Source organism: Rhincodon typus, chromosome 32 (assembly GCF_021869965.1).
Source record: "Rhincodon typus isolate 14 chromosome 32, sRhiTyp1.1, whole genome shotgun sequence".
Taxonomy (NCBI): Eukaryota; Metazoa; Chordata; class Chondrichthyes; order Orectolobiformes; family Rhincodontidae; genus Rhincodon; species Rhincodon typus.
Window position 1 is genome coordinate 17,000,885 of NC_063363.1, and position 24,538 is coordinate 17,025,422.

At 40.6% G+C, this 24,538-nt stretch overlaps 1 protein-coding gene across 7 annotated transcripts in view; it reads right to left on the bottom strand.

The window, feature by feature from the left end:
* The window catches only part of ncam1a (neural cell adhesion molecule 1a), a 489,661-nt gene that overhangs the window by 397,912 nt on the left and 67,211 nt on the right, over positions 1-24,538 (bottom strand). The window lies entirely within an intron of this gene.

The window sequence follows — 24,538 nt, forward strand, 5'->3', positions numbered from 1 at the left end:
ATTCCATACACACACCATCCTCTGCATGAAAAGGCTGCCCATTAGGTCCCTTTTAAATCTTCCCCCTCTTATTTCAAACCTATGCCCTCTAGTTTTGGAATCCCAAACCAAAAACCTTGTCTCTTTGCCCTATCCATGACCCTCATGATTTTATAAACCTCTATAACATCACCTCTCAGCCTCTGACGCTCCAGGGAAAATAGCCCCACCTTATTCATCCTCTCCTTAGAGCTCAACCCCACCAACCCTGGAAACATCCTTGTGAACCTTTTCTGAACCCTGTCAAGTTTCACAACATCCTTCCTATAGCCAGGCAGACCAGAATTGCACACAGTATTCCAAACGCAGCCTAACCAATGTCCTGTACAGCCACAACGTGACCCTCCCAACTCCTATACTCAACGCAGTAAAATTGTTTATGTAACTCCAAACACACATAGCCTATGGGGTGGATTTTACCAGAAGTAAGTGGGGTGATCTGTAATACCAGGGAGCTACATTGGGATAGTCCCCTATCCCAAAGCAGTTTTTACAGATGGGCGGCAAGGTGAATCAAAGTCGAATTAGGAGCAATTTTGTAGGGCTGACAGCATTTTGCCAACGGTCAGGTAGTCCTATGCCATTGAGTAGGTGCCAACTTCATACAAGGCTGGCTCCCTACTAGGGGCCACTGGGATTGGGTAGAGGCTCCTTGGTACAAAGAAGAGGTCATAGGCCAAAAGGCAACTCTCCCACATCAGTAACAACTCCCACCACGGAGTTTCCCTCTGCCCTGCAGGGCCTATTGTCTTCCGATTGTTACATCTGTGCTTTGGCAGAGAGAGTGCATCCAAACAGAGGGGTCCTGATGGCCTTCTGCCTGCCTGAGCAACACGCAGCTCTCTGTATGGGGCTACAGAGGTGGATCTTACAGCTGCCAGATCCTGGATGGGACACTGGCCAACTGAGAGGCCATGATAACATCACCGAGTCCAAGTCTGTCCCAGTGACAACTGCGTCGTCAGGACCTATTTTATAGCCTAACATCATGGTCGCATGCGCACCAGGAAAATACAATCATACATTTTCAACACAGGAACAAATTGGAGAAATAACCTGTCACTTGTACTGAAAGATTTAGCGTGTTCCTCTTCACAGAAGTCATGGACTACTCAAAAGCATGGCTACGGGAACACCATTTTTATCCATATTTGCTCATTTGAGTACAGGCCATCTAACACCATACAGCTTTCCATGTATATTTACTAAATAAACAATCCAGTCCCTCATCTAAATTTTCACACCCTTTAGGACATATGACGAGGGGGAAAGTGGTTACAAATTTGGGAATGCTGTTCTGTGGTGGTGGGAGTCTTGGAAGTTGTGCTGGCAAACTGTGGAATGAGTGCTGAAGTCGCTGGGTCCAAAAGCAGGCTTAGTTGAAGGCCTGATCCATGCAACATTAGCAGCCATTACCCCCAACCCCACACCCCTCCCCAACCTCCTTCAACCCATAAGACATTAGGAGCAGAAATAAGCCATTCAGCCCATCAAGTTTATTCTGCTATTCCGTTAGATCATGGCTAATCCGATAATACTCTATTCCACATGCTGGCCTTATTCCCATAATCCCTGATTCCCTTAATGGTTAAACATCTATCTCAGCTTTGAATATACTCAACGATCCAGACTCTACAGTGAACACTTCCACAGATTCATGTCCCTCAAGAAATTCCTCCTCAACTCTGTCTTAAATGAGAGATGCCTCCCTCAGCGATTTTGCTCTCTGGTCCAAGGCTGTCCTACAAGGAGAAGCAAACTTGCCACATCTACTAAGTCAGGTCATGTTGACTCTCATCATTCTATATTCCAAACAGTACAAGTCCGACCTACTCAACCCGCCCCCATTAGAAAATATTTCCATACCTGGAATTAACCCAGTGAATTCTCTCTGGATTTCCTCCAATGCCAGTACGTTCTTCCTTGGATAAGGAGACCAAAACTGTTCATAGTGTTCCAGGTGTGGTCTGCCTAGTGCCTTGCACATGTTCAGCAAAATCTCTATTTTTATACTCCATTCCCTTTGGGATGAAGGGTACATACTTCCATGTCCCATCAAAGCTAATTCATGCCCTCCATGCCAACCTAGGCTCTTGCATCCACCACACAGTTCCTCAAGCCTTCCATGCCAATCATGTCCTTCATATGCTCCATATCAATCTATACCCCTCCACCCACTCTCCTGCACCTCTTTACAGGTCCAATGTAAACTCTTGCCCATTACCCTTTGCCCTTATACTTACCATGCCAACTCATCCAGTATCCACCATGGTTGTACAGAACAAAGTAGTCTGCTTGATTGGCACCTCATCTGCCACCTTCAATATTCACTCCCTCCATCACTGACACAGAGGCCGCTGTGTCCACCATCTGCTGCTGTAATTCACCCATGTACCTTCACCTTCCAAAGGTATGGCCTCTACCACCTGGGAGGACAAGGGAAGCTGATACATGGGAACATCACCACCTCAAAGTCTCTCTCCAAGCCACAAACCACCCTGATTTGGAACAAGGCTTTCACTGACGCTGGGTCAAAACAGTAGAACTCTCTTCCTAACAGCACAGTGGATCTATCAAAATAAAATGGACTGCAGCAGTCCAAGAAGGCAGCTCACCATCACCTTATCCAGGGAAGAGAGGGTTAGGCAGTAAATGGTGGCCAAGCCAATGACAATCACATCCCATTAATAAAAGGAAAAAACTCAGTATCCATGCTGAGATATCAAAGTATTTTGTATCTATTTAGACTTTGCTTAGAAAAATTGTTTATATAACACTAATATTTACGAGTTTAACTTCCTTCAACTACATAACCACTTTCAGGCACCGGAACTGTTCCTTGCGCTTCACGGAGTCTCTAACCACTTGGAGTAGTCAGTTCAACTGTGAAATGGCAGGCACCTGATTATGAAAATGTTAGGCTGTGAAATCCGACATGCAGAAGCTCTCATCCAATCATGGAAATCCTGGGTCTTAGGTTAGTAAAGAGCATGAAATAACAAGCAGCTATAAAACTCCATGTCTTTCTTCAAAAATTTTTCAAGAGAAGGAGTTTTAAAAGCGTGATGTTTAAAGTTTTCCCTTTGGCAAGTCTTGTGACATTTTGACGGTTGCCTTTGATGGGTCTGTTGGCAGTACCGGTGATCTTTACAACTTTTGACTTAATGCCGATTTCTGACAATTCTAGAAAGCACCTAGACTCTTGTAAAGACTTCCCAGGATATATCTAAAGGGTGCCTTACATTTTCAGAGGGCACTCTGGCTATCCAAATGAATACACAAAGATCAGACCTGCTCCTATCCAGTTTAAATGTGAGCAATCTGCTCTCGGAAATGTGTGAAACACAACCCACGCAGCATCTTCTCCTGAACTATCACGTAAACAGTAGATGCTGTGTTTGGAATGTGACTGGCAATTTCTAGTCATATCTGCCATTTTCACAGTGAAAAATCAAAGCCTTTGCCTTTGAACAGAAAGAATTCTGGCACTAACGTATCAAAAAACATGTCTCAATACAGTTTCTCGCTTTTTTTGTTGCACTGTGACAAGCAGGCTTCATCCAGATGATTGCTGAATGTTTAAACTTGAAAAATGAGACTAAAAGTAGTTGAAGGCTGCATGCCCTTTACTCCAATGACACAGCCTGTTGTATTTAATGCTTTGTAGCACTTATTCTAATTGATTGAAACAACCATGATGGTAAACTTCTGCCTCTATAAATGTTGCTGCTGTTTCAAGGTTGGTGATGAGTAGCACTATTACCCATGCTACACAGCACTCTAGATAACCAATAATCAGCAACCAATTAACACATATACACAGTGATTAAAAATCACTGCACGCAGTCTTACCATTTCACTGGCAAATGCACAGATGTGCAAAGCACATATTCATACACCATGTAATAGGAACATTCAGATCATATGTCCATCAGCTGTGATGCCTCCTCATTTAAAAAAAAAACTTAAATATACTGCTAGCCACATCTGGATTCCCAATTAGCCACATAAGGTCAGCGTGGCTAATGTATTGGACCACAGTGATCCAGTAAAAAAATTGTTAGCAAAACAAGAAATGATACATTACTATATCCTTTTTAAAAACAGAAGTACACCAACTGTGACATAAATGGTTGTCTGCTGTGTCAAACAAGATTAAAGCAACAAAGAAAGTGCATAGTCTATGCAGTGAAATTATTAAACCCATTGATTTCTAGTGTTTTACAGTGATTCAGCAATGACTACCCCTTCATCAAATTTCTTCAAGGCTTTCCAATCAATTTGATTATGTGAAGAATGCTCCAAGATGGATTGGACAGCCATGTCCTTAGGGAGATGCTAGTCACTCGTAACATGTTTCAAATTCACTTAATGATTCACTCCAATTTAAGACGCCCATATGCTCACTGCTGTCTGTTAATTTCAATGCTAAACTAACAAAAGTTTAAAAATATCTCAAATTAGCTGATCACAGGCAAATAGGACACATTTAGCCTCAATTAATCAAGATTAGAGAATGCGAATGAAATGTGTGCTTACTTCTGTTTGCCATCACATAATTTCAGTGCCATTTTGGCCACCTGCAATTTTTTATTTAATTATTTCTTTTTTATTCATTCACGGAATATGGGTATCCCTGGTTAGGCCAGCATTTCTTGTCCATCCCTAACTGACCAAACAGCAGTTGAGTCAGCCACATTGTTGTGGGTCTGGAGTTATACAGGCCAGTCAGTAAGGGTGACACAGCTTCCTTCCCTAAAAAGGTTAATAGTGAACCAGATGGCTTTTTCCGACAACTGACAATTGTTTCAGAGTCATCGTTTGACCCTTAACTCCAGATTATTAATTGAATTCCAACTCCACCATCTGTATAGCCAGATTTGAACCCAGGTCCCCAGAACATTACCTGGGTCTCTGAATTAAACAGTCTAATGATACCCTAAGGCTATCACCTCCAGTGTAATTGTTAAGACAATGGAATAACAAAAATACATTAACAAATTCTGATATTTTTCCCCCAAATTTTTGTCCCCTGAATTTCTCAAACTACTCTCAGTCATTTCAGTCTGTTTTCAAATCCAAATGCAATAAATTAACAAAAGAATCCCTACAGCCATAGCAAGAAGCCCAAGTATTTGAAGGAGGCTATTTTGAGCTGTGTGCTTATGGTAGCTCTTTAAAGTAGGAATTCAAAACTACCACAAACCCATTGCTGTCCTCTCTCTCTCCCTGTCTTGTATGTATATCCTACTCTGCTTGAAAGATGCTGTGATCACTGGAGTAGAGTGGTGACTTATCATCTCCACACAACATGAATATATTTACACATGAATATATTTACAAGACGACAGTCCCCGGCTTTGGGTGGGAATCCTCGTTACCAGTTGAGCAGAGTATGTTAAAGTTGACAACCCATCAAGTAACTTGGTCTAGTGGTAGATAACACAGTGTGGAGCTGGAGGAATACAGTAGGCCAGGCAGCATCAGAGGAGCAGGAAAGTTGACCTTTCAGGTCGGGACCCTTCTTCAGAAAAAGGTTTACAATTTTTCATCATCTCCCCCTAGCTTCCTGTTAAATAAAAAAAAGTATTTTGGCATTCAACTTGCTTGAACAAGAAATGGCACACTTAGTAGCTGGTGAACTTGAACTTTCTGGACTAGAGGTAATGACCTACCACCGCATCACAAAACTTACTTTGCAGTATCAAAAAAAATGTTTAAAATCAACCATTTCAGACAGTACACATCGCAGCAGATGGGACTTGAACCCAGGCTTTTCTGGTGTTCAGGTAGAGACACGCTCATTGTATCGCAAGACCCTCAATCTCCTTGGTTTCTACATTTACAAACACTATAATATTATGAATTTCAAACAGCTGTGTTAATGACAGCTGACTCAAAAGGCAGCTCTGAGCGAAGTTCAGCGGCAGCAGCTGTCTTGCATTAACAAAGCATTAGCCAGATTGAAATGACACATCATGCATCTGGATGTTCAATACAAAGTATTCATCCACAACAAATTTTCAGTATGCCTGTTATGCTCAAGTTTGTAATTGTACAGGAGGGTCAGCTAAAGTCTATGCTATTGGAAAAGCTCAAAAAATTTAACTACCTAGTTCCTGCAGACTGGTCATAAAATCATTTCATGATGTTATGCGCAACCACAGTATTTGTAAGAAACTGCTTAATTAGAAGCAGCGGTCAGATTTCAAAGAGTGGATTGGTATAGCTTTCATGTCTCACTCTAGTGCCTTCGCAGGTTCAGCCTCAGTACTTGAGTAAAGATGCTAACTGAATTCCAGGAACCTCCTCAGGCAATACAAGGAATAATTAGCTCTCTCAATCAAATACCAGAAGTATCTATTAGTTCAGCATTTTGTCCAGGTTGAACTAAAATGATCTACAGTCTAGAAGATTTGTTTTAACCTATAAGACAAATGCTTCCACAATTACAGAGCACATTTAAGCCAGTATAAAGAAATGATTGCGTATTTCAAGGTAGGTTGAATGAAAAGCTTACTTCTCCCTTGCCTCCAACAGAATTTCATCACGTCAAATTTAAATACCTCACACAGTTTTATCTGCGACAAGGACAGTTGCAATAAACATTTGGAAAAGACTGCAAAAGAATGGCAAAGACCAGAAGTTTCAAGTGAACTGGAATATTTCTCATTGTTTCAGTATTTGTTTCCTACGATAAAATGCTGACTGCCAGAGAGATTCTGAAGGACAATCAACCCATCTCATCAATCACAAACACCCTGGGAGCTCCTTAGTCAGCCAACCAAGGTGATAACAAATTGCAAAGAGATGGGCTGCCATGATCAAGTTTAGCACATTCACAATTCTTCTGAAATGGCTATCACCAGAGGTGCTCAAAAAATGTTTTCAGATTTTCAAAGCAGACAAGTTTGAAATGAAAATGAGAGAGAAAAAAATAAATCGGTTAACAAATATGTTGCTCATTCATAAAATATTCTTGTCTGCAATTTTAAAAATGCTGCCTTTTAATTTACCTGCCTTCATTGAAATAGCAAATTGAGGATTCTATAAATATTGACATTTTAGAGTGCAAATTTAACTATTGCATCCTTAACCCACTAACAAAATAAATCATTGCAGTGCTACAGAGGATTTGCGGTTATTATATATGGCAATTTTAACTATGGTATTTGTAAAATTTTAAATATTAAAAAACTCAGAATGCTCTTTAAATTGAGATGAGCTGAGACAACAATAGTTGATGGAAATAGAAAACTGATATATGGATGCATTAATTTCTGCTTTTTTTATTTTTCAGATGTTTATATCTCTGCATAGCAGTCCATAAATACAATGCCTTTCTCTCATAATACCAGAGAACAATCTCAAATGTTTTGTTTCTAAAGCAATTATCTAGCTCTTTGGTGTATATGATAAAAGAAAGCAGCTGCAAAGTTAGTTTAGAACATTAGCGTTGACACCATTACCAACATGCTAGCAATTAAATGTCTTGCGATTGCATTGTAAAGGACTGCAGCATATATGAAACAAGCCAGTTCAAATTTAAAGTATCCATTGTACTTTTATTTTAATTCTTTATATTGACAATGTGGCCAAAGTCTACATTACCATTCATTAACAATGACATTGGCTGGACTTTTACTCCCAAGGTGGCCATGCAGAGTTGGGGAGTCATCCAGCTTCTTGTATGCACCTCCTGAACAAATGCCACAAATGTCAGGATCTTTGTGATTGATGAGTGTAGGATGGAGTCAGGCTTCCACCTCCAGATGTCAATCAGAAAAGGCCTCAGGCACAACCTCAGTTCTCTGGGGCTTTGTCCTCATTATTTTGTTAAATATTAGGTCCACCATTCCTTCCCATGCAAATACACGTCAATCCATGCCAGCCACCCCTACAGCTCCTTATAGCTCCGATGCCAACTTAACATGAAGTTAGGACCCTGACAGCCACTGAATGCCAATGCTTACCCTGCACTCACCATATGCCCTTACCAATTCCACTGACTCACTCAGTCAGCTGAGCTGTTTCAATATCCACTGCAGTATCACAAACCTTCATTCATGAAAACCGATTCAAAACATTTAAATCTCAAGTACTTAATTCTTGATAAAAACAAGTGTTCATATCATGATACCCATTAAAAACAGTTTTTATTTAATAAACTCTTTGAGCTGTTGATCAGTGAACTTTCAGCCACCCCCTCCCCGTTGCAATAACTACAGGTTGTAGAAAGCAACGGAACAGTAAGAAGGTCATAATGATGGCACTTAGGGTAACAGTCACAAACAGCAATCGAAATTACTAGGACAGAATATTTTTCCAACTTGGAAAGAAGATCTTTACTGGTAGGACCATCAATACTTGAAGGGCCATCTATTTAAATAGCTTGACAGTTCTATAGGCCTTATCTAATCTTTATCAGCATTTATGCCTATAACCTAAAAAGGTGTAGCAGTCATAGTAGAATAAAGCCCTCACTCCAGCAACTCCAGGTTAATGGCAAGTAGGATCTCAGCCCTTTTTCCTCTTCCCTGTACAGGGCATCTTGTATTCAACTTGCACCAACACATTTGTTTCCATCAATAAGCCAGTGGAAGAAATACAATCTTAAGCTTTAGTTGAACTTTCTTTCCATTTCCATAGCCAATGACAGTCAATAACAAACTTCCTCAATGTTATTTACAATTTCTGCCAAATCCCTGTGACATTAGTGTTGTCATTAAGATCAGCGCTGTTACATGAACGAACGAACGATTAAGCTCTCCCTGTAAGAGGGAGCGTCAGCCAGATTTTGCAGTAGTAACGGACGCCACAATCAACAGCATTAAACATCAATACTGCCCTGATATTGACAGCAACTTGCACATGTAAAAACACACACACACACACACACACACACACACACACGCTCCCCACCAACCCCCGCAACCCCCGCACGCGCCCCCCCCCCACCCAAGTCCTAAGGCTCCATGGCTGTGCAAATTAGTAAGTAGTGGGACTTGGTGGGGGGAGGAAGTACAGAGAGTAATTCAAGGAAGTGACTGAGATGATCAGACATACAGTAGTCAGGTAAAGGGTAGCTCAAGAAGCGTACGTTACGGGAAGATAGACAGCAGGGAACATGAGGGGAGAAACTAACAAGTTGAGATTGCTACTTAAACACTAAGAATGAGAAGTTGTTCAGCGCAGCAGTTCAGTTGAGAAGGTAGTGAAATTAATTGGTGAGAAAATTTTAAATTAGAAAAGAATAGAAATTTGTCACGTGTATTTTACATAAAAATACAGTGAAAAATTTTATAAGTCGCCTCAACATGGTGCCTACATCAATGACAGAAGTCATACATGATAAGAAGAAAAATGTAAAATTAAGACAGAGTTCATCAGAGTTCAGTTAACGGCTCCTGGGCTCAGGGAAAGCCAGTCTAGACACGATGGAATACCCTAAAAACGCAGCCAGGGTAAGACCATCATTCCGAGACCAGACCGTCATTCCAGGCCGCTGGAATACTGGCCAGAAGCCTCCTCAAAAGAAGACTGCTATGTCGGGCTGAGACTGCCAATCCTGCACAAGGCCGCTTACGGAAGCCAAAGATGAAGATGTAGACGACCTCCACACGGGGACAAGTCCTCCACGTCAGGGGAATGCCACTTCTCCTCATTCAGGTGCCCAGGCCTAGCTGCGGACCTGGAGCCTTGGCCGAGCCTGCAAGTCCAGGACGGGGCTGTCAGCGTGGGACCTGCTCCACGTTCACTAGGAGACCACGGGCTGCGGTGGAGCCGTGTTCAGCTCATCTTGGCATTGCTGCTACTGCCACTGGAGGCCTTCTCCTTCACCTGCCACCCTCCGGACTTAAAAGAAGACAAAGAAGATAAAGAAAAAGTGCTAAAGAAAAAAAACTGGGTATATAGCAGGGAACGAGGACTTAAATGAGGGTGCTAGAGGGTTGGAACAAGTTGAGATGGTCAAAAGGAGGCAAAAGTGTTTAACAGGCCAGCTGATGGGTAAATTGGTTATAAAAGCCACATCACCAGTTTGACAGTCTTATCAGGCCAAGTGACTGAACCCATAGGCAGCTGGGGTGTGTTCATTTACAGCAAGTTTTCATCAGCCCTCAGCCAGGTTTTGCCAGTCATTGATGTAACTCCATTGTAGAATTAGAAGAGAAGGGGTTCAATGAGTTTAATTTCCTGGTTTGCTGTCCATGAGAATACATCAATGTGAATGACTGCATTGTTGATGACATCATTTTGTTGGAACACCTGGAAGTCCCCTCGACTTGGTATCAGGAACAAAATACAGTTGTAAAAAGATAAAGAGTGTTACACAGTCACTGCTAGATCTTTAGTTTACCTCTGGCTTGATCAGTCACTAGTGTTTCATCACTGGCCATAAAATCCAACTCCAACACACTTTATTGCACACCTGTTGGGAACCTACTCAACTACAGTCCAAATTTATTTTCATATATAACAATATTATCGATCTTGTATCATTTGTTACCAACCTTTAAAAATAACTTTCCTCAGATCAGATTAATATTTTAAAATCCTAACCATAGCAACTGATATCCAGAAATGCTTAGCAAGGTAACTCTATTTTGCAAACAAACTGAGTTTTACTGCGGTAATGGACACCTAACCACACAACATATCGATGAGTACGTGGTTTTGTTCATGGCCTATGCTGTATCCGACTAATCAATTCTTAACATTGCTCATTTCATCAGTGGTTCATTATGAAATGGTACTTCATGGAAAACATGCATCACTTTCATGCTTTGTTTTTAAATGGGATAGATTGGATAAACAGTTCTAAACAGTACAGTGAATGTTCTTTTGGATGGTCATATTATTTTGGATTTTGATCGGTTTTGTCATCTTATGGAGCTCTTGTATGTGCCCACATAGATAAGAACATTGAAAAGGAGGACAGAACTTAACAGACAAAACTACTTCTTTCAGCATGCTGAAAAAATGTGTTGCAATGTATCACATTCTTCATTGTAATGGCGACTTATTCCAGGAAAAAGTGAAAAATGAAGCAGCTAAATAGAAGGAAGGAATGAGGTAATACACAACTGTGCAGAGCACCAACGCTGGTGAGAGATTTAGGAGAGAGGGAGAAAAATCAGGACAACTGGAGGAACCCCTCGGGAAGAAACAGGAGGTAACAAAGACATGTGGCCCAGCTTAAGTAGGATGGGTCATTCTCTTCTGGTTTTAGCAAACTATTAAATATAGTTCGACTCTAACTAGTGTTAATTTCACACATCAACTGAATATTGTACGTTTCGCAAGTCTAAAAAATGTAAGGTGAAAATTTTCACAACACAGTGTTTCCATGGGGACTGTAGGGTTACACTTCATCTGCAATTACACATGGAAGTTATGCCACTAAAATCAGTTTCCATTACCAGAACATACATTATTTTGGAAAGTAACCACTCCTGGGAAAACAACTACAAAACAATGATTGCCTCGTTAAAGCTTTACAAGCTCTCAAGGCAACAGGAATACTTTCCGCTTACCAGTACTTACCGGGAAAGAGTGGTGTAGCAGTTAATGTCGCTGGTACTAATGCTCAACAGACGCAGGTTCAAATCTCACCACAGCACAAATTTAGAAGTTTGGAAATGGAACGCTAACCTGAATTTTGAGGCAACATTATCATCAATTGTCAAAAAGAACCTACCTGGTTCACCCATGCCTAGTGCAAAAGAAAATCTGCCATCCTTCCCTGGTTTGGCATGCATGTGACTCCAGACCTACAGCAGCAGAATAGATTCTATATTTGCCCTCCACAATGACTCAGAAAGCCATTCATTTCAAGAGCAATTGCAGTTAGACAACAAATGCTGGTTTTGTCACTGAAGGTTATCTCATACACAAATATTCATGCGTTGAATTAGACAGCAAAGGGCCTTCAGAGATTTACAAAGGTTTTATTGTAAATTTATAGTAAAGTACAAACTTCAGTTTCTAACATTCCTTGTCCAGAAGCAACATCCCACTGAGGAAGATTTCAGCATTCGTTTTAGTAAAATAAACCCACTAAATTAGCAAAAGACCCAATTAACTGCTAACAAACACTGCCCACCAGGAAAATAAAGCAAACAACAAAAACAATCAATGGGGGGAGCCAAATCAAAATGTTGTTATTTAGGGAGATAACGCAGTCCAGGCTCTATGCCGCCTACATCTCTTGAAAAGCTTCAAAAGCTACTGGTGGACACCATGAGCCCTCACCATGGACACCCAGGGATAGCTACAGAGACAGGCAGGTAGTCAGACGTTAATACCCCATCCACACCCACCGCCTGGGCCTGTTATGAAGTCGGCTCCAATTTTTTTTAATCTTATACTCAAAAGCGTCATCAGGCATGACTGGAGTGACGTTCCCAACACCAAAATCATTGTACCTTTACTTACTTTCTTTCCTTTTAACTACCACCAGTGGTCACCAGTGTGGCCAATTAAATATTTACATGCAAAGCCAGTTAAGGGCAATGCAAACATTAAAGAAGTATGGGAAGGAGTTAGGGAAAGGGGGAAGGGACTAAAATCAAAATGGAGTTGGAGGGGCAAATAAAACATGTATCCCCTGTGGTGCCCAGCTCACTCTATACGTAAGAGCTCAGCTCTTAAAAATAAAAGTTCCCTGAGCATCACCTGCTCTCAACACTGAAGTTTATCTTCGAGCCTTAAAAGGGAACTGCATTTCTAATTTGGTGGCAATGCCCACATCCCATGAAAAATTTGCCAACATTTATTTCTTAATGCTAAAAACAAAAGCTGAATGGAGTATGGTTATTGAACTCACCAAGAATGCATTTGTATGTTTCTTATAGCCTGCAGGTGTCAGTTGTCATGAACACTTCTGCTAATGTAGCATCAGTTCCTCCATCACCCAATGGTGGAACTAGCTCTGCCTGTGCTAAAGAAATGGTTGGATAAACACCGGCCCCATAATCGCCCATATATTGAGTTCCTGATTTTGGCAATGTTTTCATTCAGCAGAATTAATCCTCACCTCAATTATGTACCAAACATGTTGCCATTGCCAAAACCTCAGAAGAGTCCACTTGCTCAGCCGCTCAATAGGGAATGAAGATCAATCCTATCCTTATTTGGCAGAAGGGGGCTTGAAGAAAATAAGAAATATGATACAAAAATGAAGATAGGAAGGGTGCCGGCTCTGCCTTTCCAACAGTCTTGTTGTTGTTTAAAATACAGAAACTAAATATGCAATAAGAAATGCCAATGTTGTTTACAGAACACTGATAACTGAACCAGAACAGTCTGGTACTATTCTACACAACCATACATTTAATTTTGCAACATGCAACGCACTAAGGAAACAAACACATAGGCAACTGAACCATTTCATTCGTTTACAGTTGGCTGAGTTAATATCAGTCTTTGTAAAATAATGTCATTAAGATTAATAATTTATTGATTTATTATTACAATTTTAGAAAAATATTAAGCTGATCTTGTAATCTTTAACATTTAAATGCTTTCAAAGCCCTAGTGCAGAAATGTTCATTTCAATTTGCTCAAAGGACATTGCATCCCAGTGCACGGTAATCCAACATGAATAAATATATTCCAGCTGACCAAAGTATTATTGCTTAATCAAGTGAATCAAATATCCACAACTTTTCAAACAATCAATTGGTCATAAAAGATCCTGGATGATTTTATGTTTAGAAGATGGCACAATAACATTTGGGGATTGTGCGGTGACTGTGATGCAGTTGGATGTAATGCTTCAAGTAGTTTATAGCTTTATTTTAGCATTAGTAAAGCCTTGTCTCTAACAAGGCGACACATAATTACCTTCCAATTAAAAGATTCAACACTACAGCAAACACATCCATTAAGAAATGGATTCACATTAACCTTTGTGCAAACAAATATATTGTATACTTTGTTTTATTACTCTGGTGTTCATAAATTATTAATCACTTAAGTGACAAGAATAAAATAGTTGCTATCAACAGACAAAATGATTTCTCTCTAATTTTAGAAGGGTTTAACAGAAGATTACTACTACTGCATTGTGCTGTAAACCAACCCATGCTATTCTGTTCAGTAAAAACCTAAAGAACTGCGGATGCTGTAAATCAGGAACAAAAACAAACTTGCTGGAAAAGCTCAGCAGGTCTGGCAGCATCTGTGGAGGAGAAAAACAGAGTTAGCGTTTCGGGTCCGGTGACACTTCCTCAGAACCTGTTCTGTTCAGTGCCTTATCCTTTCGTGGGGTATAGGCATCACTGATGAGGCTTGCACTTCCTATGTCCCTTGATTGGAGAGACTTGCTCAGCCATATCAGAGGGCAGTTATCAGTCAATCCACATTGTTGTGGCTCTGGAGATATAAGTAGGTAAGAATGGCAGACTTCCTTTGCTAAACAAAAAAAAGCCTTTTCTGATGAAGGGTCTAGGCCCGAAACGTCAGCCTCTCTGCTCCTATGATGCTGCTTGGCCTGCTGTGTTCATCCAGCCCTGCACCTTGTTGTCTCGGATTCTCCAGCATCTGCAGTTCCTACTATCTCTCTCCAAAAAAAAGCATCAGCAAGATTGGGTTCTTACAATCTACAATAGACTGATGGCCACCGTTACTGAGACAGTCTTTTTATTTCAATCTTACAAACTGAATTTAAATTCCACTAGCTCCAGTGGTGGTATTGGAGCCAGCGTCATCAATAGATTAGCCATGGTCCCTGTATTATTAGTCCCTGTCTTGACTAAACTCTTTTTTTTCCTGACTGAAACTCGGCATCACAAAACCACAAGGCAGGTGCAAGACATTTGTAGATTAAGCTTCTTTTACTTTGTCTCAAAATGCTCAGTGCATACTACAGCATGACAACATTTTCCTCAACTTACATCACTACTCCATCCGGTCGCCCAAGTGAGATTGCAAATTTATTATAAAAGAAACAAAAAAAAAAATGCTGGAGAAACTTAGCAAGTCTGGCAGCGTATGTGGAGAGAGAAACAGAGTTACTGTTACTGCAGATCTCAGTTGTACTGCGTAAAGTTATTTTATTCAGGCTCCAAACCGTTAAATGCTTCCCTCTCGACAGATGCTGCCAGACATGCTGAGTTTCTTCAGCATTTTATTTTCCAATTTCAGGTTTCCAACATGTGCAGTGTTTTGCTTTTACTGCAAGTTTGTGTGAATTCTCCCATCCCGACTACTCCCAACACATGTCCATTAAAAAGATGTACTTGTATTGCTCAAAGTCATTTTGGATAGAAAAAATGACACAGTCTTTTTTTAAAAATTTGCTTCCAATTGAGATAAAAAGCATCAAGTGGACCAGCTAGATGCTCAACTTATTGTATGTCAAGTGATATTGTTCAATATTCATCATGAGACTTGTGGCTATTCCAGCTTTATAGTACAGAGATGTCTCTCCAAAATAAAGAAAAGTGCAACACTCACTAATTATTTTCATGAACATTTTTCTTTTACAAAGTCTCAATAAACATAAAAATAAATCTCCATCAACTGTAGGAACAACTGGAATAGCCAAAGTAGTGTTCATTACAGAAAAATAAATCATACAACAGTAAATTACAAGTGTTTTTTTTCAGAAAACTAATGCGTCCTGAAGTATAATATGGATGCGGGACCATTGTACCCAAGTTGCCACCATTCTTCCTCCTATTTCATGACTTGGCTGGTGTCCAGTATAAGACTTGTCCCAATTTCCTCCAGTTATCATAGAATCCCTACAGTGTGGAAGCAGGCCATTCGGCCCATCGACTCCACACCCACTGAAGAGCATCCCACCCAGACCAACCCCCCCTCCCCCACCCTATTACCCTGCATTTGCCATGGTTATATCACCTAGCCTGCACATCCCTGGACACTATAGGCAATTTAGCACGGTCAGTCCACCTAACCTGCACATCTTTGGGCTGCGGGAGGAAACCCATGCAGACACGAGGAGAATGCGCAAACCCCACACAAACAGTTTATTGAGGGTGGAATCAAACCAGAGTCCCTGGGGCTGAGGCTAGCCACTGAGTCACCCAAGTGAAACTGTTAGCCCTGGCCTGATGCCTTCTCCCTCTTAAGCCCTGCCTTAGACCTTGTTTTTTTCATATTCATTTGCAGGATAAGGGCATAGCTGGCTGGGCCAGCATTTACTGCCCATCCTTAATTGCCCAGAAGGCAGGTGAGAGTCAACCACATTGCTGTGGGTCTGGAGTCACATGTAGGCCAGACCAGGTAAGGATGGCAGTTTCCTTCCCTAAAGGGCATTAGTGAACCAGATGGATTTTTCTGGCAATCAACAACAGATTCATGGTCATCATTAGATTCTCATTTCCAGATTTTTTATTGAATTCAAAATTACACCATCTGCCGCAGTGGGATTCAAATCTGGATCCTCCAAACATTACCTAGGTCTCTGGATTAACAGCCCAGCGATAATACTACTAGGCCATCACCTTCCCTTCAACTGCTTGCATGTCATTCAAAAGAAGACAAGCTGAACCCTTGATGCCTTGTTCTATCCATCCCACCTGCCTGAGACCATCTGTCACTGAAAGTCTTAGAGGTCTTTATTACCCCCAGATTTGATGGTTCCAAAAGTACTCAAATGTCCTTCTGCACCAGCTTCAAACTGTAAATCATCTGAAATTCCGATGCTTATATCCTGCAAAAGATACTGTTCCCAGATTGCTTCTGGTCTTTCTCACTGATATCAGTGATTAGATGATCGAGAACCAAATTTCAAAATCTGCATCTTCATGTTAGATCTTCACGACTTTAATGTTCCCTATTTTCTTCTCACCTTACAATTCTCCCAATTACTACAGCAGGGCTCATATACACATTTGCCCTCCTTTCTGTCCATCATTAGTGGCTGAATCTTCAGGTATAATCTGTTCCATGTGCCAGATCTCCCTCACAAAATTCCTAAATCCTTCCACTGTCTTATACCAAGCCCATTTCTTTCATCTAGTTCTGAAGAAGGGCCACTGAACCCAAAAAGCTAAATCTGTTTTCTCTCCACAGATGCTGTCAGACACATTGAGTTTGCCAGCAACTTCTGCTTTTGTTGCTTTCATCTAATTTTTGAGTTTCACTTCTAATATCTGCTTTCAGAGCTTAGTATAGATTTTTGGCAGGGCAGCTTTGGGTCAGTTCTACTTTTAAGGCACAACATAAATCTAAGTTGTTAATCATCCATAGACCTACAAAATTAAACTCTGGCTGAAACAGTTTCTGAAAATCTTGGTTATTTAAGTTAACAGCCCTGTGCAGTATGCAAGTTTGCTCTTACAACTTTCCATTCTCAAATGCCTCACTTGCCAAAAGAGTCAACTCATTTTGCTGAACTTTTATGTAAAAATCTGCATAACAGCAATATTGCAGAGAAGTCTTGGAGGAGGCCCACTGACCACCAGTTCAGGTAACACTAAAAAAAGAATAAATTTTTTAAAAACAGGCGCCTAATCTATTTACCAGTCGCCTACAGTCTCTTACTAACTGTACCATTCCAGCGTGAAACACAGCTGTCCTGAAAGTCTGCATCATTTAAAATGTTGGCTCACCCACAAATGATTCTTTCATTAGTTAGCTTCATTTGCAATTATTAAACTCTGCCAACTTTGATGTGGGTGAAGGGTGAAAGGGCAAGGACAAAACACAACTACTTTTGTTAAGCCGTAATTCTGTGTAATGCCGTAGACCCTGGTCAGATTTTCACCTCCTACTTTAGCCTTCACTCTTTAGTTTCATCTTTTGAAAGACTTGTTCTTTTGTTAAAAATATTTATTTCCTAATTCTTTTGTTCAAATTCTGTTTACAGTGTTGTGCATGGCTTTTGCCCTGTTTGGAGTTTGTTTTCTCATTCAACTTGAGATTAAAGTAGAGAGCAGGTAAATCAGGAAGACAAGCAGGGGCTTGTAGGGTACCGAACAACGTGGGCTAAGATGAGAAATCTGAAAGAATCACATGGGAAGTCCAGCAAGGTCTATTGACGTGAAGAGCAAGAAGTTACATTTTCTGACAAGAGTTCTCACCAGGGACCAGCAAGATTATTATTAATGAGTTTTATTGCTCGGTATCGCCTTCATTAACACAATGTTGCATCATTTAATAATCAGGTTCCTATTCAACCACACATTGAGAATTCTGCAAATGAATGTATGAGCAGGTACCAGACATCTCCAGCTCGCTGCTCGATCCTTCAGACTACCACCTTGAATACCCTGCACCAACATTTCAGAGCACGCCCTAGGGCAGTGGCTGCATGCATGCACGTATGTCCACAGATCTTGGCATCAAACACATGCCAGTCTCCACGCCATGGCACATCTGCAATTGACTTACAATATGTTTCTGCACTTTAGAATGCACCTGCAACTCTTGGAGTGCTGCTACAAGGATACTTTGTGCCTTTGTACAGGCATCAAGCTCTTGGATTGGACCAGGCTACATCTCAAAAGCTGTTCCCTGGCTCTCTTGCCATATACTCACTTACCTGGATGCAAACAGCATCGCTGCTCTGCCCTGCCTTACCATGCATGTCTTTTATTGCTGAAACAGAGCCCAACAGCTGGTCGTGGTGGTCAGCATCAGTCAAGGGGATGGACATATTGCTGTAGGCACCGTGCTAAACCCACCTGTTACATGCCCCATTTGCCAGCAGCAGGAACACTGTATGTGGCCCAATCAAAATGCTCTTGTCTCAAAATTGAACAGAGTAGTCAAGGAAGTCAGAGATAGTAGGAACTGCAGATGCTGGAGAATCTGAGACAACAAGGTGCAGAGCTGGATGAACACAGCTGGCCAAGCAGCATCATAGGAGCAAAAACGCTTTTACTCCTATGATGCTGCTTGGCCAGCTGTGTTCATCCAGCTCTGCACCTTGTAGTCAAGGAAGTCACCTGTCAGTCAGGAGGTCTGGTCTGACATATCAAGGAGAGCCTCCCAGGGGCTTGGGCACAGGCAGGCTGCCGTTTTAGAGTAGTCAAGGTCAGGACCCTCTCATCCTAGCAGTCAAGGAGCTCAATGTCAGCTACCCAACCAATCATTGTGGCTCCTTCTGCCCCATAGAGTTTTTTTTCTCCCTGACAGGATTCGAAAGGGAGGGATTGACAGAGATGAAAGTAGTCAACACAGCTTTTAGTGCTGGGCCAGGTGGGGTGAAAATGCACCGAGTAAGGGAGGAAGTCGTATAGCGGCCAAGTTGATAACATCTAAATCTAACCCAAAACTAAAACTCAAATGGCTTTGTGGAGACAGTCAGAAGCACAGATAATGTTGTCTTTGGTCTCAACAAGATCTAGATTCTTCCTCTGCATTAAATAGACACTGAAATTTGGGTCGCAAACAATGTTTTTCTAAACATCCAACTCAGAGTAACATGCTCTGGTGGAAAGCCTCACCCTACTGCTCCCTGACTGACATGTTCAATCCTTGCTGCCTATTTTCTGTTCCAGTACAGGCAGTACAAGTCTGATACCACGTGAAGTTCCTAAAATGAGTTCTGGGCAATGGCAGCTATTGTTCCACAACCATCCCAACACTGTGCCATTGTCTAACTGGCTTTCTTTCCAATTATTCGGCTTCACACACTATGGTATGTGATTGGGAGATTGCCAATCAAATTGTTGACACCAGCATGGCTGAAGGGAAATTAGGCAGGAAGCAAGCACATCTTACTGAACTATGTGAATCAGTTCACTCAGCCCTTTGTATAAATACATTTCACCAAGTACTGACATCAACAACAGCAGCCAAATAGAATTGGTACTCTCCATGTAGCACAGTTCCAATACTAGATTTTTCTTTAAATGCATTGTTTTATCCAGAGCTCTGGTTTGATTTAATGCAAAGGGTACTCGAGTTCATTCTTCATCAGTGCAGCTACTTCATATTTTTGATGCTCGAGACACAGCTTGAAAATGATTTTAATTAGACATTAAAAAAAAGTTTAATGTAATCAATGATGCACCAATAATGCAGTCTACATTCAGTTGGAGTAATGTGTTCACAGACAATGAATTGTGGTTTGCACTTCTAGCAGGTGTAGATTAGTTTGATGCTTTTCCAATTTTAAACTTTTCCATCTTCAGAGAATGCAGCTCTGGAAGTCAGCAAGTGGTTCATTCTTCATGGGCTGGCTCCTCAATAGTGTTGTCCATTTTGTCTGGCTCTTTCCCCATAACTGCAAGTTCTATTTCCTCTCAAATATTTATCTGATTCCCGTTTGCTCTGGAATCTGCTTCCACCATGCATTTAGGATCACACAATGCAGCATTGAATAAGATTCTGCAAGTTGCCTCTAGTTTTTTTTTTGGGCAATCACTCACTTTCAATCTGTGACCTACTGACCCGTCTAACCCTAGAAATGTTCATGGGCAAACCTGCTGATTTGAAAATGGACAGTTCATTGTGGTTATGAGAAGTGGTTGGAATGTAATCACAAATTGGAGGTATCAGACAGAACCAAAAATACAAAGAGAGAGAAAAATATAAAGTAGAAGACAGACAGCAAGATAGCAAAGAAATAAAGGAGAGAGAAAGAAGGAAAGAAATAAAAGATGACATTTGGTTGCTGTACCTTTGCTACTATAGCACTAGTGTTTGTAAATTTCAGATTTTGTTTCCAAGAAATCTATAAAATTGATATTGTTGTCAAATGGTTTAATGCATTTCCTGATATGCATTGTAAGTGTACTTACTTACAATATGATTAATACATTTTGGCTCAAATTATCCTTCCTTTTGACAGGCCATCATTTTGCACAATATGCTCCAAGTGTTTCGAACGTTTTCTGTTTTTATCTCAGATTTTCAGCATCTGCAGTATTTCCAATGGGTTTAAATTACTTTGTGGTGTACAGAGATTTCAGAGACTGCCTTTGTTATTTTAATTCTATTACAGCAATATTCTATTACAGCAGTATTCAACAGGTACATAATCCCTCAAACTGGAATTCTAAAACCAAGCAGAAATAATCACTGATCATTGAATAGAGAAAAACGTGGAGGAAAAATGCTTATTCATTTGTAATTCAGTTGCTTAGTCGCATTTTGTCTAGTGTATGTTGAAATAAGATTAGAAAATATTTCTGCATTACTGTTGTGACCTTACTAGTTAGGTTATGTATTGAATGGAAATACTGGGCAGATATGGATTGAACTTTAATCCACAACTGTTCCAGAGATGGACAGCTGACATTTAAGGCAGAAATCCAGATATAGCTACTTTAAACAGAAGGTGAATTGGTCCAAGAATATTAAGTAAAGGATAGTGTTTCTGTCTTGGACGCCAACTGGTAAACTCTCAACAAATTACTGTCAAAATTGCATTGAGTTTGGCAAATTGATTTTATGGTTCAAGTTCCCGCTCACTTTCGTTTGCGTAATCTTGCAGACACAATCAAATCAAGCAGCATTTTCTAACACAGTGTTTGAATTTCCTTGAAATATTTACAAATAGGTTTATTAAGACTGCAGAAAATAAGTTCATCATAAAAATGCAGCATTTTTAATACACTTATGAATGGATCCATTTTGACTAATTGGAAAGGACACCAAAAATCTATAAAGAGCCATTTACTGGTAAGCAGCTACGAAAGATTAAATATTTTTAATTTTTCTTTAGAAAGTCAGCCATCAGCAAACTTGCACTTAAAAACATCTTATTTTAAAAGACTCCTTAAAAACAGGTGCAGTCAGCAAAACAACATTGACGAGACAATGGAGATTGAACTTGGGGAGTAGCCAGTTTTTTTGCCAGGACTATTTTCAAGTGCAAAGTATTTTTTTTCAAACCAGTGCAGAAGATCAAGGTAACTCGATTTGTACTGAATGCAACCTGCACTTGAAATTCTGCAATCAATTCCACCAGTTTGTCTGACTATTCCAACACCAGAGATTCATTTCTGAAACTTTATTTTCCGAAATGTTACCACTACCCTCTCAGAGGACAAAAAAGGTCATCTATGTCAGCTCAAAGAAAAACATTGTACAAGTTCTGGAAATGCTGTCAGTTACCAGCATATAAGACTTTATTGCACAGACCAACTTTCAGATGTCTTTGCATTCCTAGAACTTTCCAATTCCTCCCAAACTTCAGCAGTTCTCTGTTAAGAATGTTACATCCATCCTTTGCTTTTTCATCCCAAGATCCATTACAGCAAACTTCTAGACATTAAAAGGCCCCTACGACTTACCTATTCTGCAAGTCTACATTATACCTGAAGTCATCCTTGATGTATGCCAACATCCCTGGGGAGCAGGTGGGACTTGAACCTAAGTCATCTGGTTGAAAGGTTGGTATACTACCACTGCACCACAAGCACCCTTAACACCCCATTTAAATTGTCATGAAGGTATCATTTTTTGAGGCCTCGAAATTAAACCATTTTTCCTTAATCCCACTCAAAACTCCAATTTGTGGAGATACTTAGATGATTTTTCCTTACAAGTAGATTAATGAAAGGATACATTAAAAAAAATTCCAAAGAGACACCTGAGACGTCACAATTTCAATGAATTGCTAGGCCGCCTTGCGGAGGTCACCCAGTTTGGGTTCACCTGCTGTTTTGCAGGCAGTGGAGATTGTTTTAGATGTAACTCAGGGAAAGCCTGGTGAAAAACAGGCTGCCAGCTCATCTCTCTACCTTTCTGAAACATCCTTGTTGCAAATACAGCGCAAGAGTTGATTTCCTCTTCAAAGAGCATTTGGAAAACTTCACAATATTATGTTTCCTGAACAAGTGGTGTCTGACAAGACTCCAGAGATAACTTTACACATCTAATGCCATAATGCCAACCATCAGAATATACTATAACTTATCTTTTTGCTTCCGCCAATAACTAAGCATTATTTGCCAGAAGTGACTGCTTCTCCTCCAAAATGAGTCTATGCAGAAGTAAGGATATTTTTTATCCTTTACCTGGTGAGTTTTTACTTAGATCGGTAAACATTTATTTTTCATGTTATGAGCTGCGTGTTATCAATTCTGCACCTTCATAGGTTTTGTTTTAATAAATAAAAATATTGATTTATTATAAAGATAGCTGGTTGTGGTGTTTTAAATTGTAAATCAAATATAGAGAAAGCAGATTACTGGCCAAATTGGGAACCAAGTAAAACAATTATCTTTATCTTGTAACTTGTGGAGTAGTGAGACTAAAGAAAGACCACGAGGCAGAAGAAGTGCAGTCATAAGCATCATCAGCAAACGTCAATACTGAACTCATTTTACCCAAGTCTACATCACAAATCAAGAAAAAAGTAGACCTAAAACTGATCCAAGACCTGGTATATATCAATTCCAATCCTTTTTCAACACAAGAATCACTGATTAACTTTAGCCATTGTTTCAGGTACATGAAATATAGGGCCCAAAAAGGAAGGACATTCATGAGGTCTCCAGTGGAGGTGATGGCCTAGTGGTATTTTTGCTGGACTGTCAATCCTGAGACCCAGGTAATGTTCTGGGGACTCAGGTTCGAATCCTGCCACAGCAGATGGTAGAATTTAATAAAAATCTGGAATTAAGAGTCTAATAATGACCATGATACCATTGTCAATTGTCAGAAAAGCCTGAGATAACAACGTGTAGAGCTGGATGAACACAGCAGGCCAAGCAGCAGGAAGGCTGACATTTCGGGCCTAGACCCTTCTTCAGAAAAGCCTATCTGGTTCACTAATGCCCTTTATGGAAGGAAACTTCCCTCCTTACCTGGTCTGGACTATAGAATCCCTACAGTGTGGAAACAGGCCCTTTGTCCCAACAAGTCCACACTGACCGGCTCAGCATCCCCTCCAAACCAATTCCCCTATAACCCACCTAATCTACACATCCCTGAACACTATGGGCAATTTAGCATGGCTAATCCACCTAGCCTGCATATCTTTGGACTATGGGAGGAAATCCCCGCAGACAGGGGGAGAATGTGCAAACTCCACACAGATGATCACCCAAGGCTAGAATCAAACCCAGGCCCCTGGCACTGTGAGGCAACAGTGCTAACCACTGAGCCACTGTGCCACCCTACTACATGAGACTTCAGACCCACAGAAATGTAGTTGACTCTTAATTGCTCCTTGGGCAATTAGGAATGGGCAATAAATGCTGGCCTGGCCAGTGATACTCTCATTCCATAAACAAATCAGAAAATAACATGTTAGCGTGGCGGACAAGACCAGGACTCCAATCTGCCCAAACAGAGAAGCAGTGGGAATTTCTGGGCTGTGCTGTTAAACACAACAGATTTCTGTTTGCACTGTTACTTATTGCCCTCTTATGTCAACATAAATTACATTGACATAATGCAACAGTTTAATAAAAGCAACATTTCTCTCACATTGCACAGTATCAGCTGCTGTAAGCCACATTCCAAACGACACCTCGACAATATCCAAGGAGTAACTTCACATTACCAGAGACACTGGATTCATTTCAGTAAGCAATTCATAACAGGAAAGAAACTGACAAAAATAAAT